Consider the following 5719-nt stretch of genomic DNA (forward strand, 5'->3'; position numbering starts at 1 on the left):
CAGGGCTAAAGCAGGCATTTATCTCTAAGTAAACATAGTCTTTTTAAAGTCACTCCTCTTGCACCTGGGAAACTTCAATGTACCGTATCTGTTATGTTTTACAATTTATGATATTCGCTGTAATATAATAGTCTCATGTTTTACCAAGACATTACATTCAGATTCGACACCTCTCTTGTGTGTGTTTCTGTCTGTCCCATCCGACTCTTTGCCCATCTGCTCGAGAGACTCTTTTCTACGCAGGCACGGGACCCAGAGGGTCTGCGGCACTCCTCTGCCTGTGCTTGTTGCCACACGCATCTTAAAGGGCTTATTTGAGCAGAAACCATCCTCAACTGCCTATTTTTCCCCCTTTCTTTCTTTTCTAATTAATCACTTGTGCTGGGATTTGAAACTGTCCTCTAGTTTCCAGAGCACCCACCCCTGCTTGGTTTTGTTTATCCAGTGGCGTCCAGGGTGGATGAATAGGGCCTTATTGTTTGGGTTTCTACTCAGGGAGCCAAGTAAGTCCAATTTGCTTTGCACTAGTTCTGCAGGGCTATGGCTTTTTTTTTTTTTTTTTTTTAGCACTCAATACACAAGAGGAATGATGTGTTCTGACAGGTTACAAACTTCTGGAGGACCCAGCCTAACTCCAGAACAAATTGGAAACTAATTACAAATGTTGTATTAAGAGTGAAAAACGAATACCAAATTAGAAACATTTTGACAGGTGAGCCTTGGGAAGGGAAGTCTGGAAGGTAAGAGGTGGTGCTCAAAGAAATTACCAATATTTGCCCACAATTTGATCAAATTATAGTACTAAAGTGGTGGAGAGGGTTAAAGGTTTATCTTTTCTAGTTTTTAAATTTATGCATACTTGTTTTTAATTTTAAGCTGCTTTAAAACATGCTAGTCTCCAGGCCTTTGCTGTCGACAGTATGCGGCAGGAGTCAGTGAATTGGTGCCTCAGAACTGGGTACAAGCCTCAGGCAAGGCGTCAGAACTGCTGAGTCAAATCCAGTTTGACAAGGTCTCCAGGTGACATCTGTGCAGTGGTCTACCCTGAAAAATGGTAACAATGTCTCGAGAGGCCATGGTGTTTCTTTTCTGTGGGTGGGGGGATTGGTGGGTATGGTGGGATCCTTCCTAGAAGAGCTTGGGTAGGTGATACCAGGAGGTGAACTTCCAGTACAGTGCATGGTGCAAAGGGGCACACTGTCCTCCTAGGCTGGTGACTCAAACCTGGGACAGTAACACCTGCTTTCCCTGAGTCAGCTGTGCCTACACAAAGAAACATGGTTGAAACTGCATAGCTTCTGGATCCTGCCTGACCCCTGTGGCCTCAGAGTTAAACTCCTTCATACTGAATTATAGGTGTGCTGGTTAGGTTTTACCAACATGATGCAGGCCTAGACCTATCTGGGAATCTCAATTGAGGAACTGCCTCCATCGAACTAGCCAATGGGCATGTCTGTGCGTTTTTGTTTTTTGTTTTTTGTTTTTTTAAATTGTTAATTGAATGGAAGGGACCCAGCCCACTGTGGGCATTCCCACCCCTGAGCAAGTGGTCGTGGGTGTTATAAGAGAGCGAGCTGATGAAGTCATGGAGGTGGAGCCACCAAGACATGTTGCTACCCCCAGGTTCCTGCCCAGGCACCCTTTTCTTTGCAAGTTGCTTTTGGTTATGGTGCTGATCAGAGCAACAGGAAGCAAACTCTACCAATAGATGGCTTTAATATTAACTTGCTGTTTCCTCATTTCAACTCCTTCTTCACAATTTCTCCAATGCTTTCGTTTTGCTAACATAACTATTCTGTATTTTCCTGTAATGTTGCGGGGTTTGTTTGTGTATATATTCGTGTACATTTATGTTTGTATGTGATCATTTCAAGTGTTATCACGGATGGGGGAAAGCTGCCAACTTGCTTCTGAGATCCAGTTGGTTAGCAGAAACATCTTGGTTTTCAGAAACAAGATTAGTGTTTGAATTATAGAATTAATATTTCAAAACACTTATACATAAAAAAACCCACTTTACATCTAAACTGTAGCAGTAAACATTAAAGGTAATTTCCCAAGAGACCTCAACCCTACACAAAGAACTACAGGCGACTGAGCTAAGCTGGGAGTGGGAGAGGTCCCTTCCTAGGGAGTAATCTCTGAAGCACCAATTGGCTGCTCAGTGGAACTGAGAAGCATATGCGTTTGTTTACACTTGGGGTCCTGTGAAATGAGATGTGGATAGTCACTGACAGCTGTTCCAGTAGAAAGGATATTCTGTACAGCAAAACACACAGTACTAATTAAGGCAGTGGCAATCTAGATTGCTGTTAATTAACAGCTGAAGAGCCTGACTCAGAACCTGAAATTCTGGTTGCGCTTCAAAGATTATTTGGACCCAAAAAGGCTTGGTGGTACAGATCTGTATTCCAAGGTACTTGGGAGCCAAGGTGAAAGAATTGCAAAGTCCAGGATTGCCTGAGCTGCAGAGTGAGTTGGAGGACATTCTGGGCAACTAAGTGGGACCCAGTCTCCAAAAGAGGAGGAGGACTTGGGTTAGAACTGATCAGTCGAGGGTTTGCCTAGCATGTGTGAGAGGACCTAGGTTGGAGCCTCAATAACCTCCACGCAGAAAGTGAGGAATCACATTTATAGAGGGGACAGCTGTCACCAGGCTTGCCAGGGATGTGATAAGGAAAATGGACATAGCTTTTTGTTGTTGTTTAAGTTTGAGATTGTACTTTAACTACAACGCTGTTCTCTTCCACTTTCTCCCTTCATATTTCCCAACACCCCTCCCCCTTGATTTGCTAAAAATAAATGGCCTCTTTTTAAATAAATTCTTATTGCATGTCTATATATATATGTATTTATATGTACACACATATCCCCAATATAACCTGTTGAGTCCATGTAACATGACTCGTATGTGATTTTTCAGGGCTGATGTTTTGGCACTGAGCAACCAATTGGTGCTCTAAAGATTACTCCCTGGGAAGGGACACCTCTCCTACTCCCAGCTTAACTCAGTTGCCTGTAGTTCTTTGTGCAGGGTTGAGGTCTCTTGGGAAATTACCTTTAATGTCTACTGCTACAGTTTAGACAGAAAGTGTTTTCCAGAGGCCCCTGTGTCAAAGGACAGGTTCCCCACCATGGCATTATTAGATGTTAGTAGAACGTTTAAAAGACAGACAGAGCCTAGGGGACAGGGGCTGTGGCAGGTGTGACCCTGAACAGTGGATCTTTATGCTGCTTCACTGCTGTAGTGTGAACAGCTTTCTGTCCACGTTCCCACCATGGTATGCTGCCTCTGTCCAAGCCCCAAAGCAATGATGTAATTGACCACATACTGAGTCCTCCAAAACTGTGCCTGAAACCTTTGCTTTTTAAGGTTGATCATCTCAGATAATGGTTAAGTAACAGAAAACTGATCAACACGCTCCCCATTCTTTAGATCTACGGCCAACATAAAACAAGGTCACTAGAGTGTCCCCACACTGCCTGCCTGACAGAAAAATATGTTCAGAACAAGGTCAGAGTAAATCTAGCCTAGGCACATTGCCCTTTACTCCAAGCTTAAATAACTCAGGAGCTGGTCCCTCCTCCATGTAGCCTTCTCCCAAACTGTCCTTTAACGTTTGCCATGTAAGAAACTTCCCTACACTTGGTGGCTTCTTATAACCAATGATTGTTTCTCATGTCTGCAATCTGATTCTTGTCTTATTCCCAAGTCTGGGTGTTTTAGTAACGGATCAGATATTTGATTGGACTCTGTCAGAGCATTTTATCTCACAGATGCTCTGATTTTTACAGGCAATTATAGCAAACAAAGATGACTAGTGTGACCACTTGTATGGATGCTCTGTGAGTGATTAGAATAAATTTCTGTTTATTATTTGAATAGATTTCTGTTTATCATCTTAAATTATTTGCTAATCACAATGGTTCCCGTGTTATAAATTTAAAAAATGGCTAAACCCTTCTGGATGCAATCACTTTCTCTGTCTTGGTTTTTATGCTCTTTAGAAAGCAAGCCACGTTTCCCTAGCATCTCTTAGAACAGGTCACTGCTTAGTAAACAGCATGACCATTGCTGGAGCTTCAGTTTTACCTCTGTTCTTTCTCTAGCGCATGGCAAGGCAATAATTTGTCATACATACACAACACTTTCAGAAGGAGCTTTGTCAGAGTAGCCCCAAGGGACATTCTTTGTCATCTGGTCTTTGAAGAGTCTCTACCAATGTGAAAAGGAAGCTATATCTCTTCCTCCTATCAATTGTAATAGATTTCTCCTTTACCTCACCAGACACCCTACGAACCTTCTCAGAGCTGCTAGGGTCTAAACACATATGAAAGATAAGAACCATCGCTGCAGGTGCAGCCTTTCCAGTAGCGAGCCCCCGCCCTTAGTGCAGAGAGCGGCACTATGTAAAACAGTGGGCCTGGCCACTGACCATTCTCTTTTCAGAAGTTTCCTGTGAACCTCCTGATGTTTCAGTATGCATTAACAATTACAGTCATTTCCAATATTAGTAGTTATGATCCATTGGCTACAAAGTCCATCAGCAGCACCGACTGCCAGTTTGACAAACCAATTCTTGACTGCTAATCTTTGTAAGCAGATAAACAGGTCAAAGAGCTGTTTTTCTCTGTCAGGAGTACACACCAGGGGCAGTAGGTTAAAGGAACATGTTTTCTTTTCTAAACGGATGGTTTCCATGTTGCTGTATTGTATTTCCCTAAAGGAAGATTATCATCTTGGTGACGTCTTGTCACAGTCAAATGCACATTATTGTTTGTTCCTGACACTTGAATTCACTCTGGCTTTGACCACGTCAGTCCTGCTGGCAAAGTCCCCGCAGCTGGCTCTGCTCTCTGAAGCTCTCTCTTGGATGTCAGATGTTCACTTTTGTATTTTCAAAGAATTTTGACAGGTTCACTCTGTGAGACTGAATTCCCCATAAGAATGGATTTATCCAGAAAGAATGAAAAGCATACATTATCCCCTGCCCCCTTTCAGAGAATGTTCATATATTTATATATGGGGATGGACACACACAGAGACACAGAGAGAGACAGAGAGAGAGAGATGACCTTGGGTAGTAACACAATGAAATTATGCACATGGGTGTGGTAATTGCTATATTGTATGTTTAGAGAAAGTAGATTTAGAGTATGCATGTAAGACATTCTCAAAAAAATTATTTTTTTTTTGCAGGCTCATTTGCATTTTAATTGGGTCATTTTCCATCCTCTCCTCCCCCCACCTTGCAACTTCTCTGTGCTGCTGAGAACTGGAGACAGATGTTGTCGCTGCATCTGGGTGACTGGAATGTCAATGTCCATTCAGTGGCTACCAAACCACATGACCCCTGAATTAAAAAGCTGAGGGAATTCCCAGTTCAAGTGTCATATGTCCAAACAGCCCCACCACAGTAGAAACTGTTTTGTTTTGTTTTTTAAAATTAAAATCTACAACAGTAAGACTTTATTGTGTGGTCCTTCCCAGTGAGTTGATCTCACCCCTTCCTCTTTACACAAGGTTCTTGCTTTGAAAAGGAAAATTCACAAGAAGGGGGCTCATGTCTCAGGGGACAGCTATGAGACTTTGGAAGAACAGACTGAAGCCATGAGAGAGGCAGATGGGAGGGAGTAGGTGCCATTTTCCCAGACAGTGATTTAGCNGTGGTCCCGTTGAAATCAAGGCTGCACTGTGACTTGACGACTTCTTATTCAC

At 42.7% G+C, this 5719-nt stretch overlaps 1 long non-coding RNA gene across 1 annotated transcript; it reads left to right on the forward strand.

Annotated features, from left to right (window-relative positions):
* The first annotated feature begins 577 nt into the window (after positions 1 to 577).
* LOC110295466 lies at positions 578 to 5468 on the forward strand. Its single transcript, XR_002378071.2, has 3 exons — positions 578 to 712; positions 877 to 1054; positions 5201 to 5468. It is a non-coding gene; the product is annotated as an uncharacterized LOC110295466 (long non-coding RNA).
* Positions 5469 to 5719: the final 251 nt, after the last annotated feature.

This window comes from Mus caroli, chromosome 5, assembly GCF_900094665.2.
Source record: "Mus caroli chromosome 5, CAROLI_EIJ_v1.1, whole genome shotgun sequence".
NCBI classification, from domain to species: domain Eukaryota; kingdom Metazoa; phylum Chordata; class Mammalia; order Rodentia; family Muridae; genus Mus; species Mus caroli.